The sequence below is a fragment of the Heterocephalus glaber genome, unplaced genomic scaffold (genome assembly GCF_053883595.1).
Source record: "Heterocephalus glaber isolate CG9 unplaced genomic scaffold, H.glaber_assembly_v1.0 deba00001720, whole genome shotgun sequence".
Taxonomy (NCBI): Eukaryota; Metazoa; Chordata; class Mammalia; order Rodentia; family Bathyergidae; genus Heterocephalus; species Heterocephalus glaber.
In genome coordinates this window covers 12,438,555-12,452,162 of record NW_028258433.1, presented here as the reverse complement: position 1 = coordinate 12,452,162, position 13,608 = coordinate 12,438,555, and the positions used below count along the sequence as shown (strand labels likewise).

The 13,608-nt window shown below is 39.3% G+C and overlaps 1 pseudogene; it reads right to left on the bottom strand.

Annotated features, from left to right (window-relative positions):
- Positions 1-7,306: 7,306 nt before the first annotated feature.
- LOC101721574 (pancreatic lipase-related protein 2 pseudogene) lies at positions 7,307-8,698 on the bottom strand (annotated as a pseudogene).
- Positions 8,699-13,608: the final 4,910 nt, after the last annotated feature.

Here is a 13,608-nt window from a genome sequence, read left to right as displayed (position 1 = left end):
GCCTTGATATACATCCATTTAGCTACACATGACTGTAGTTTTTCGTTCTTTATGGCTGAGTAGTGCTCCATTTTATTAAAAAAAACCACATTTTTCTTTATCAAGTTTCCAGCTGGTGGGCATTTGGGCTGCTTCCAAGCTTTAGCTATTACAAACTGTGCCTCTATGAACATGGGTGCACATATATCACTGTGTTATGATTCTTTTAATTCTTTTGGGAAGATCCCCAGCAGGGGAATAGCTGGGTCAAATGGGACTTCCAGTTCTAGTTCTTTGAGGTATCTCCATACTGACTTCCACAGTGGTTGCACCAGTCTCGACACCCACCAGCAAGGGAGAAGGGTTCCTTTCTCCCCACATCCCCACCAGCATTTGTTGTTTGTTGATTTCTTGATAGCAGCCATTCTTTTCGGGGTGAGCTGGAATCTCAGTGTTGTTTTCATCTGCATCTCTCGAATGACCAGTGATGTTGAACATTTTTTCATATGCTTATTTCCTGCTTTTACTTCCTTGTCTGAGAAATGGCTGTTCATTTCAGATGCCCATTTTTGAATTAGGTGTTTGAATTTGAGGCGTCTGATTTTTTTCAATTCTTTATATATTCTAGATAGTAGTCCTTTATCTGAGGTACAGCTGCTAAAATTTTTTCCCATATTGTAGGGTGTCTGGTAGCTCTGTTGGTGGTTTCTTTTGCAGTGCAGAAGCTTTTTAATAAGATAAGATCCCAGTTTTTGATTCTTTCTGCTAGTTCCCGTGCTGCTGAGGTTTTGTTCATGAAGTCTTTTCCTATGCCAATGTCTTCAAGAGTTCTACCTAACTTATCTTCCAGCAAGTTTAGTGTTTCTGTCTTAATATTTAGATCTTTAATCCACTTCCATCTGAGTTTAGTGCATGGTGATAGGTATGGGTGTAGTTTCAATCTTTGGCAGGTTGAAATCCAGTTTTTCCAACACCATTTATTAAATAGGCTATCTTTCTTCCAATGAGGGTGGTTGGCTCCTTTGTCAAAGATGAGGTGACTGAGCATGTCTGGCATTGTTTCTGCATCTTCTAATCTATTCCACTGATCCTCAGGTCTGTTCCTTTGCCAGTACCATGCTGTTTTTATCACAGTAGCTTTGTATTATAGTTTCAAGTTGGGGATTGTGATACCCTCAGCCATGTCTCTGTTGCCTAGAATTGCTTTTGCTATTCCAGGTATCTTCTGATTCCAAATGAATTTTTGGATTGTTTTCTCTAGTTCTGTGAAGTATATTGTTGGAATTTCAATGGGCATTGCATTAAATCTATACAGTTGTCTTGGAAGTATGGCCATAGTCACTATATTGGTTCTTCCTATGCAGGAACAAGGGATGTCTTTCCATTTTCTTATATCCTCTTCGATCTCCTTCAGAGTGCTGTAGTTTTCAGTGTAGAGGTCTTTTGCTTCCTTTGTTAGGTTGATTCCTAGATATTTCATTTTTTTGGATGCTATTGTAAAAGGAATTTTTTCCCCCGAATTTCTCTCTCCATGGGTCTGCTATTTATATATAAGAAGGCTATTGTTTTTTGAGTGTTGACTTTGTATCCAGCTACTCTACTGAATCTGTCAATTAACTCTAGACATCTTTTGACAGAGTTTTTTGGGTCTTCTAGGTAAAGTATCATATCTTCAGCAAATAATGGCAGTTTAACTTCTTCTTTTCCTAACTACTCCTTTTATTTCTTTCTCTTTTCTAATTGCTGTGGCTAATGTTTCCAGAACTGTACTGAACAGGAGTGGTGATAGTGGGCATCCTTGTCTTGTTCCTGATTTTAGCATAAAAGTTTTCAGTTTTTGACTATTTAGTATGATGTTGGCTATTGGTTTTTCATAGATAGCCTTAATCAGGTTAAGATAAAGACCTTCTATTCCAATTTTCTGTAGGGTTTTTATCATGAATGGGTGCTGGATTTTGTCAAATGCTTTTTCTGCATCTATTGAGATGATCATATGGTTTTTGTCCTTGACTCTGTTAATATGGTGTATTACATTTATTGATTTACGAATGTTGAACCATCTTTGCATCCCTGGGATTAATCCGATTTGGTCAGGGTGTATGATCTTCTTGATGACACTCTGTATTCTGTTTGCCAGAATCTTGTTGAGGATTTTTGCATCTATGTTCATTAGGGAGATTGGCCTGTAGTTCTCTTTTTGGGTTGGGTCTTTCCCTGGTTTTGGAATCAAAGTAACACTTGCTTCCAGGAATGAATTTGGAAGTATTGCTTCCCTTTCAATTTCCTTGATGAGTTTAAAGATTAATGGCATTAGTTCTTCTTTAAATGCCTTGTAAAATTCAGCAGGGAAGCCATCTGGACCTGGGCTTTTCTTTGTTGGTAAATATTTTATTACATTTTCAATTTCACTCATTGTAATTGTGGTGTTTAGAATTTCTATATCTTCTTCATTTAACTTTGGCAATTCGTATGTATCTAGGAATCTGCCCATTTCTTCTGTGTTTTCCATTTTATTGGAGTAGAGGTTCTCGAAGTAGGTATTGATGATCCTCTGGGTTTCTGTTGGATCTGTTGTGACTTCCCCTTTTTCATTCTTAATTGCATGTATTTGTGCCTTTTCTTTCCTTTTTTTGATAAGGTTGGCTAAAGGTTTATCGATTTTATTTATTCTTTCAACAAACCAACTCTTTGATTCATTGATTTTTTGTATTGTTCCCTTAGTCCCCGTTACATTGATTTCTGCCCTGATCTTTATAATTTCCTCTCTTGTATGAGCTTTGGATTCATTATGCTCTTCTTTTTCTAGGAGCTTGAGGTTCTGCATTAGGTTATTTATCTGAGTTTTCCCTGTTTTCCTAAAATGGGCATTCACTGCTATGAATTTCCTGCATAGAACTGCTTTCATTGTGTCCCATAGATTCTTGTATGTTGTACTGGCATTTTCATTTACTTGTAGAAACTGTTTAATTTCTTCTTTAATTACTTCTGTGACCCATTGGTTGTTCAAGAGGGTGTTATTCAGTTTCCATGTGTTTGTTGGGGTTTTGCAGTTTCTTATGTTATTGAGCTCCAATTTTATTGCACTATGGCCTGATAATATACAGGGGTTAACTTCAATTCTTTTACATTTACTTAGACATGTCCTATGAGCTAGCATGTGGTCTATTCTGGAGAATGACCCATGTGCAGCCGAAAAGAATGTGTATTCTGATTTTCTGGGAACACTCTGTAAACATCTATTAAGTCCATTTGTTCAATAGCTTAGTTCAGTTCTAGAATTTTCTTGTTAACTTTTTGTCTAGATGATCTGTCTATTTGTGATAGTGGGGTATTGAGGTCCCCCACTACAATTGTGTTAGTGTTTATTTGGTTTTTCATGTCTATTAATATTTGTTTTGTATAGTTGGGGGCATTTGTATTTGGTGCATATATATTTAGCATTGTCATCTCTTCCTCTTGGATTGTTCCCTTCACAAGGATGTAGGGACCATCTTTGTCTCTCTTAATTAGTTTTTGTTTGAAATCTACTTTGTCTGAAAATAAGATTGCTACCCCTGCTTTCTTCTGGGTTCCTGTAGCATGGAGAACTGTTTTCCATCTTTTTACTTTCAGTCTATGAGTTTCTTTTTGAGTTAAGTGTGTTTCTTGTATACAGCATATTGTTGCATTTTCCTTTTTAATCCATTCTGCCAGTCTATTTCTTTTGATTGGTGAATTGAGGTCATTAACATTGATAGTTATAATTGATGGATATTGATTTATCCTTGTCATGATGTTTTACTTTTGTTGGCTCTTTTATTTCTTATTTTTCCCCCTTTCCTTTTAGTGTCTTACCTTGCCTGGTGGCTTCCCTCTGTTGGGCCTCATGGAGTTGTGACCTTCATTGCTTTTTTCTAGGATATTGTTTAGAATTGCTTGTAGTGCTGGTTTGGTGCTCATGAAATTTCTCAGGTGCTCTTTGTCATGGAAGTATCTAATTTCCCCATAGATTTTGAAAGATAATTTTGCAGGATACAACAGTCTAGGTTGGAAGTTATTTTCTTTTAGGGCTTGAAATACTTCACTCCAGGCTCCCCTTGATTTGAGGGTTTGTGTTGAGAAGTCTGCTGTGATTCTGATGGGCTTTCCTTTGTAGGTGATTTGTTTCTTTTCTCTAACTTCTTGTAGGATTTTGTTTTTCTGTTGGGTTTCTGGGATCTTGACTATTATATGTCTAGATGTAGATTTTTTTTGATCATGGCTAGTTGGAGTTCTATATGCCTCACTTATCTGTATGTCCAATTCTCTACCTCTGTCTGGGAAGTTTTCTACTATTACTTCTGTGACCAGTTTTTTTATGTCAATTGTGCTTTCTCCTGTTTTTTCATGGACTCCTATCAGTCTTATGTTATTCTTCTTTGCATCATCTAGCAGTTGTTAGATTGATTTCTCGTGGTCCCTTCCTATTTTTAAGAAATCTCTATTTTCATGGTCTCTAACAATGATTCTGTCTTCTATATCTGATATTCTGTCTTCAGATTCCCTTAATCTGCTGTGGATACTTTCAATGGAGGTTTTGATCTCCTGAATATCTGTTTGAATCTGTTTCATGGATTCCATTTCTTTCTTATGCTGGGTATTCATGGCTTCCAGCATGTTTCTGAGCTCATCTATTTTTTTTATCTGTTTCTGTTCTAGAGCCTCTAATCATGTCTTTCACTCTGCCCACCATCTCTGTGGATATCTGGGAGATTATTTCTGCTTTGAATTTTTCTAGAGCCTCATTCATCTGTTTTGTTACTTCCTGTGCTCTCAGTTCAGGGTATCCAGGTGGTTGATTATGGGACTTTTCCATCTCATTTCCCTCAGGATTTACCCTTGGTGGGGTGGAAGTCTGAGTTTGTGCCTTGCTTAAATGTCTTCTCATTTTTGTTTTTGGTACTGTCCTTGGTTTCACTCCTGGGTTGATAGTTTGAAATTGCTTATTGTAGGTATCTTTGTTGCATGTAATTAGAACCCTTATGGAATGATTGCTTCTCAGAGGTGTCTTCCAGATATAGCTGGTCTTTAAGTTTTGAGTCTCTAATGACTCTAAGGCTATCTCATTTTCCTTATACTAGGAAGGTTCATTGACTAGATCAATACCCACATCTTAGCCCAAGTGATACAATCAGCAACACCATTGCATCAAGTACATCTTTGAAAATGACATTTTGTGGTAGTTATTAATCTATCACCTTTAGCTGTGTGACTTAAATCAAGACCGAGGACCAACCCAACATACAGTGAATAAATTTTTCAATATAACAACTTTACCCTTTGGGATGGGGAGTTAGAAGGGGTTGGAGAGGGAGGGATAGATGGGCAGAAGGATAGGGGAAGGTTAGCAGTGTGGCCAGAGGAGACAGGTGAGAAGGAAAAAGAGAATAATAGGAAAATAAAGAAGAACTCTTGACTGAGGACCAAAACAGGGACAAAAAAAGGAAGATGAACAATGTGGGAGAGCAAGAGAGTGAGTGTAAGAGAGAGAGAAAGGAAAGAGAAAAGAAAGAAGAAAAGAAAAGGAAAAAATGGGCCAGGGATTTAGCTCAGTGGTTTCGCTGCCTGCTGTGCAAGCTCAAGGACCCGAGTTTGATCCCCAGTACCCCCCAAAAAAAAGAAAAATAAAGAAGAAAAGGAGAGAAAAACAAATATTTGCAAAGAGTAGGGGAAAAAATTAAAGATAAGAGGAGCAAAAGAAAAGAAAAGAGAAAAACACCCAAAATAATAAAACAAATTTTGGGAATAAAAAATAACCATGAAGATGAAGGGCCTCTTTCAGGGTGTGTCTCTGCTGTCACAATAGACAACGTGGGGAGCAGTGTGCAGATATAAGTCAATGAGTCTCAGCAAGCTAGTCGCAGACCCATGAGATTCAGGCAGATTTCTGGCTGCAAGTCCCAAGTTGAGCTCCCTGTCTTCCCATAGGTTTGAACTCTGCAGAGTTGCATTGCAGGTTCTAGCTGCCCTTCCCCTGAAGATAGTCCTGGTCCTGATGGGAGGGGAAGATGACTCCAACTTTCCCAGTACAGTGGTCTGGTGGTCCAGTGTCCTCTGCGTCTTTGTATTGTGGAACCGGTGGCTGTACAAAGGAGCGGGGTTTGGGGGGAGGGTGTCCAGTGGATTGCAACTCACGACCTTGGTATGGCATCCGCAGACCTGCCTGTCCGCAGCAGGCTGATTCGGTGTGTTCCGCGTGACTCTGCCCCACACTGTTTTAAGGTTTGTATAGTAATTTATTCTATTCTTACAACAGCTCTGTATAAGGCAGATAGTAATATTATTTCTATATTGCCGTTGAAGAAACTACAGCACTGATTTTAAATAAATTGCCCAAGATTATATAGTATGGAGGTTCAAATGTGCATGCAAAATTTTTAAAACTCCTTCAATATATGCATGTTTTTCCAACCAATTTATTGATCAGAATTTTGCTCCAAAAGCATCTTTCAGAAGTATCTCTGAAAAGATTATTTTAGAATATTTCTATGTTTCATTTTAGTTCACTTCTGGATGCTTTATTTTGTCTGAATATTGTATTAAAGTGTAACACTGCATTAAAAAGTTAACTAAGTTATTAGGATTTTGTGATTTCCTTGGACAAGATCATGGAATTCAAGAGGTAACAGTGAGAAGGGAATCTCACATTCTCATTTTAGTGGTGAGGAAACAAAATTTCAGGGATGCATACTCAGGAGTCAAAGTTAGGACCGGATCCCAGATGTTCTTATTACACCAAGGATTAAGTAAGTAGAGACAACAGAGTTGTATTTTTTTTTAGTCTAATTCCAGTAATATAAATATAATGAAAGCACAAACAGCTAATATCCACTCATGCCTCGTGTCACCTGCACTGTTTACACTTTTTATGTGTCTTAACTTATCTGAGTCACAACATCATTCTTCCCAGCTTAGCAGTGAGGAACTAAAGCTCAATAAAGCTATGCTCTCACTCAGGGTAACCAAGCCAAGGTAACAGGACAGAAATAGGATGGGACTGCAAGGTCTGGTGGCAGAGCTCAGGCAGCTATCAACTCTGACAGCCTCAACTCCTTAAAGGCAACTCCTTAAATTGCCTTAGGGGCCTGGAAACAGTTGGAAATGCCTAGCCTCTGTGTAAATGTTGAGATTTCAATGTTATTGTTGTACCTTTGCATTTCATAGCATCTATTTTACATAATCATTAATATTGAATTTGGGAACTCACTTGGAATTTTCTGAATATAATCACATTGATTTTGCAATGATATAAAAATATGAACTTTATAACTTTCACTCATGTTTATAAACTACCAAGATATGAAAACTTTTATTTTTTTGTATTCACCAATTTGGTCCGGAAAAGATTTATTACATTGTTGTTCCACAGGAACTTAGCTTTGTGGATTTCTCCAACATTGAAGTCTATATCAATGTCACGTGTGTGCCTGGCATCTGGTTTAAGGTCTTCCTTGAAAATCTCATATTGTTTTGAGTCTCCGTTTTTTCCAAACAAAGCGATCTTGATGTACCCTCTCAGTTTCTTTTCTCCAGACAGTGTGACTGATACTCTATACCTCCAACGAGTAAAGTTACCACTATTTCCTGTGTTCACAAAATAAGTTTGTTCCACAGCACTGGTTTTCCCCTGAAACTCGTCAGCATAGTGCTCCATTTTGGGGCATCCTTCAGCTGGACAAGGGAAACAGCCGTTCTCCTGGAACTCCTGGTAGGAGGCACAGGGGTAGCTCAGGAAGCCATTGGGGTTGAGGATGCTGCTGGAATAATACTTGTAGCTCTGTAGGTGGTTGCAAGCAGCAACATTGCTGATTCCTTCCCAGAGTCCATTTAGATCAAGGATGGTTGAAAAGATATTTTTGTTACATCCAGGCATTTCCTCTCCTCCATTTGGAAAGAAATCCAGATGGCCCACCTTTTGGCTCATTCCAAAACCAAAGGAGGGAACTATGGGAGCAGTATCTGTGTGAATCACATCCACAAACATGGCATCGGATAGGTCCAGTCAAACCTCTCTGGGTGTGCCCTGGAAGCATGGCTTTGCTGGATCCAGCCCTGCGATCCTGCCCAGGTGGCCCTGCAGCCTCCTGCCTGACTCTGCTGGTGCGTGCACGCCCTATGAAAACATGTTTTTAATTTTGCCCAAACCAGTGACACAAGTAAAATGATTATAAACAAGAACATCTATGAAAAAAGCATTAAAATCAACAAAAAAGAAAAGAAATTTCATAATATCCAAAATCACAGATCAAACAGAAGAGCTTTTGAGTATGATGTAAGTTGTACCAAATACTAATTATAGTTCTCAAGTTTTTTCAAGACCGCTTGTAATGAGTATGTATATTCTGCTCTAAACACCAGAAACAATTGGCCTAACAATTTATAGAAAATGACTTTTCACTGGCAAAAAAGAAGCTTTCAAATGTACATTCCACTCAAAGTTTAGGAAAGAATAGATAATGTGAAAGACTTTGAAAGTCACGACTATGAGTTCTTTTGTCAGATATGAAGTTGAGGCTGATTGATGAGCATTCTATAAATAGCATGCTCTGATTTGCCTCCTAAAATAGGGAAGCAATGGGCCAGGCTTTTCCTACAATTAGACAATCGTGCTCTGTGAACCGAGGGGCAGCTCCAATCCTGGGTACTCAGCACCTATCACACGCTCACGGGCATTTCTGCCTGAACTTCTGGCAACTTCCATGTTCTTTTGAGTGATGGATCTTTCGATTTACTTCAGCCAATATTTAGACATTGCAGGGTAAAAAAAAAGAGAAGGTAAACAAAGAACATTAACAGATTTACAATTTCAATTTCCATTTGGACTAATTAGAGTTCAGCAGGAGCGATTTTGCAGGCTAACCACAGCATTTCTTATTCTGCATTGCTTTTAAGCAATAAGTAGCTAATTATGAGGTGGATGGCGCTGAAGTCATAGAAGAGGATTTACTTATTTCCACAAAATGGCCAGGCATCACAGAATCCTGACTGATTGAGGCTGGTGCAGATTTTTCACATTTGGATGATTCTCCTCCTAAGTCACTTATAGCCAAGAGTGGCCCAGGTCTTTTACTAGCTGGGCACTGTCATTCTAAAATCATACAAACTTCACCTCGGGGCTTTGTTTTTCTCTTGTTCTAATAGAAGCAGAGGGCAGAGGTAGAAATAGATAATAGATAATAGCTTCCACAAATAGATAACAGATAATTGCTTCTAACATATGAAAATTATGATGTCCCAGACTTTTTTGTTTGTTGGTTAGAAAGTGTAAAAATGACATAAAATCTCTTTCTCTGGCTCTTTCAGAAACCTCAGAAACAGAAAATCTTAGTTCTCAAGCCACTCACTGTTGGGGTGACCCAAGTGATAGGAAGGTCCTTCCCCCAAATTTTAGGGAAGTCAATTTGGAAAGTACTTATTGTTGTCTCCATCCATATGGAAGTACCCCGAATGGTCCACATCCTGCATGGAACAGCCTCCTCCCTTGGTTGCTCTGAAAAAAGTTTTATTAACTTTCTCTTCCAGGCATTAGGATGGAGGGAGGGTGAAGAGGTAAGAAGAGTATGAAGTGGATAGAAATGGCTTTGATTCCTGCCGTCCCACTGGGATAAGACCCTTCATCACTCAGATGCTCCAAATTCTTGTCTTAAAAACATCAAGACCCATGTTTACCTTGTGGGGCTGATGTGAGCTTGAGCTATAAGATATACAAAGTGATTGACCTCAAGCTGGTGATCCAGTAAGGCAGGTGTAGGAAAAGAAGATGGGCCCTGGGGACAGTGCCAGAGTGTAGGTAACCACCAGCTCTGATACTAACTACAACCCTAGTTGTAGACAAAACCCATCAGGCCCTCAGTCAGAGTAAGAGAGCCCAAGGGAATGGTTTATGGTTACTTGAACTTCCTTTAGTGTGAAGGATATCTGAATGGAGCCCTTGGGCTAGGATACAGATAAGTGACTTGACATCTTGGTGCCAAGAGGTTAACTTTGGAGAAATGTACTTCAGGAGGTGACTGGAAATGTGTCTGACTGCCAATGACCAAGTCAAGTCAACTGCTATGCAGGGCCTAGTGTCCCTGCCAAGAACATAAAGATGAATAATATCCAGCCTTCAAAAACCAGAGAGCTAGGAAATAAGGACCTGAGGGTAGGAACCACATCTATTTTAAAACTGAATGCTCACACATAATGTTTACTGAATACAGTAAGAAAAGAATTATAAGATCCAAGATACATTCTGCAAGGGTACAAGTTCCCAATGATGAATGTAACTGTATTATATGCCTAAAATGTACCAATACACCTGATGGGAAAAAAAAAGAATTATAATGTGAAGCACATACAATATATTCTGGAAGCTCAGAGGTAGGAGGGGCACTCATGGATTAGTAGAAGAAATCAAGAAAAGTCTGATGAAATATTGTAAGATTTTAAGCAAAATTCAGCACGGGGAAAGCTGGGCGTGGTGCACAGGTTTATAATCCCAGCACTCTAGGAAGCTGAGGCTGGAGGATTGAAAGTTTGAGCTGAGCCATGTCAATTCAGTGACTTAGTCTCACAAGGGAGGTGCTGGGGGTGCTGGGGATGTAGCTCAGTGCAACAAAGGCCCTGGGTTCAATTCCCAGTACTGAAAAAAAAAAAGGGAGCCAGAAGAGAGGTTTCAAGAAACAGCATGAGGAGAGGTAAAGCATGGGATGTGTTCTTGGGACTGCTTATACTGAGCACTGAGCTTGCTGTGAGGAGCAGAATTGCCCTAGAAGAGTGGGGCAGGGCCTGCCAGGACACCTGGGGGAGGCTGGACACCTGAGCAGGAGGCCAGGCCCTTTGGACTTAGCTTCCGAGGCAGTGTTAAGTAGGAAGGTGAAAGTTTTCTTTCTTCTCTGTGGCAGGTTGCTCCTCACCCCTCCCTTGCTCACTGCTTCTGCCCCCACACTAAGCATAGCACCAGGAATATGTTGAACGGTGTTAACAAGAGAGCAAACTTCACAAGCAGGAGGATGGGATAAGAAGGCACCACAGCAATTTTCAATAACTGTAAGAGCATATATGCTTTTCAGTTACTGTATACAATTAAGCTTTCAGGACATTGTTTTCAAAGAGTGCTTAGAACTACTTGGAGACATGGGTAGATCATCAATGGAGGACAAGAGGACTTACATATACTCCACCGAGGTAGCAGCCCCATGCATGATGAGACCAGGACTGTCTACCCTCAAAGGAGTGTGCTCAAAAAAAATGCATTTCCATGATTGGCTCAGGGTCCAGCACAAGCTCACTGCAGTGGCCATGTGACAAGCCTGAGCAGCAGTCCAGGACTTCCCTAGGGAGAGGTTGAGGCACGGGTCAACTCACACTAACTCCAGCCACATGCCTCTGGGGCATAGACCTGGGTGACCTGAAGATCCTATATAAAGCAATTATTGGAAATCTTGCCATGGGTTTGAATGGTAGAAGTACCTTTCAGTACCTGCAGAAAGTAAGTCAGAAGGACAGTTTGGATCTTGACATGCTGAGTTGTTGGGGACAGCTGTTCTGCTTGTGGCCTAGTATGCAGTGACCCCAGGTGGTGGCAGGCTTTCTTCTTAATGCCCACTGGGTAGTGATGGCAGTGTGCAGGAGTGCTACTTGTGTGTCTGCTTGTATTTACCTGCTGCTTCTTATGACACCAGGAGCAGCTAATAAGGAGCAGCGAGTGCTGGAGCCCCAGAGAACAGTTTTGTTTTTATTTGTAATGAAAGAGAACGTTCAAAGGACGCTTAATACTATCAAGCAAGGTCTTGCAGAGACAAGAAGAGAAGGCAATGAAGCAGGGGAAATGCTTTTGAAAAAAAAATCTCTCAGCAATAAAGAGCTCAGTAACTACATACTTCAGTTTTTACTAAACTTTTCAGTAATTAAAACTTGATTGGAAGAAGTGAAAGCTGCGGTCTTGAGCCTTTTTCACTACAAATAAGCCTTTCACAATTAATTCTTGAACCGTTCCTCTTAAAGTAAATTTGATAGTGAACTTTGTTCAGTGATTCTGACTAATGGCTAAAACCACCTCTAAAGACACAAACCAATTTATTTTTCTTTTTACTATAATACAATGGATCAAGTTAAATAACATTGAAAGGGAAAACAAACACATACTATGGAGCACAATACAGGAAGGCAGGGAAAGGCAGTGAAAAAAATTGGATCCAGTGACAGAATACCTGGGCTTTCGTCAAGCTTCCATCACCAAAGACAAATCACTTAATTGTCTCTTTATCTCTTTTTCTGTAAAAATGGTACAACATTGGCAAGGGAAACAAGAGGCCACATGTGAACATGCTTTTTGAAAGTCCTGTTGGTTGTGTCTAAGGACACCTCTATCACCGTGATGAGCTTTGGTGTAGCATGTCGATTTTGGATGTCAATAGCATTCCATGACAGCCCAAAGAGAAAAGCCAATTGATAATATCCTAGCCAACAGCAGCAGTGGTGGATATTAATTAGGCAAGTTACCAAAATTGCCAGCTGTGATATGAACCAGAAAATATTTTTACCTTATGGTATTAATCTCTTCTTTGCAGGACAAATTTAAATCACAAAATGTACTAAGTAGTAAATATCCTAGATAAGAGCACAAGGTACCTAGGTTAGCTATACATGGTAATGTTAAAGTACTGGACTACTGGGGGATGCTACATTTTCATAATGCAAGGAATCTACCGACAGGACCACCACATATTAGATACTTGCTTTGGCTAGTTCAGGCTTCCATAATAAAGTATTTTTAGGCTGGCATGGTGGTACATCCCTATAATCTTAGCTACTCACTCTAGAGGCTAAAACAGGAGGATTGCTAGTTCAAGACCATACTGTACAATTTAATGGGATCTTGTCTCAAAAGAAAAAATAAATTTAAAAAGAGCTCAGTGATGGAGTGCTTGCTTAGCATATGTGAGGCTGTGGGTTTAATCCCCAGTAACCACATAAAAGAAAACAAAATTTCAGGCTGAATAGTTTATAAACAAAAGAAATTTATTGCTCACAGTTTTGTATACTAGGAATCCAAGATCAAGGTGCTGGAGGATTCAGCAGCTGGTGAGGGGTGCTCTCTGGTTCAACCATGGCACTTTCTCATTGCTCATCACATGGTAGAGTGAATAAGCTCCCTCAAGTCTCTTTTTTGTAAGGACACTAATCTCATTCATGAGGGGATTCATCATTATTACCTAAGCACCTCCCAAGGCCTACTCTTAATACAATCACCTTGTGGGTTAGGTTACAACATACACATTTGGTGGGGAGACAAACACTCAGACCATTAAAGTACTATATTCATATATTTCCCTCCACTCTTAACTCTTGTTTTTAATATAAAATAATAATTGCCAATTGTTATTGGCATGATTATATGTCTGGTAGTCTTCTAAATTATTTGACTTTGCACGGATTATTTTAATTCTCACTCTAAAACTATACCATACTGCAACTGATAATCCCACTTTATGGATAAGAAAACAGATTTAGCAAGAACACTACATTTCGAAGCCAACATCTGGAATTTATCTTCAAATAATGCCCTTAACTACACTGGATGTCAGACAGTTATAAAACAGATTGCATATAAAACATGGATAATCT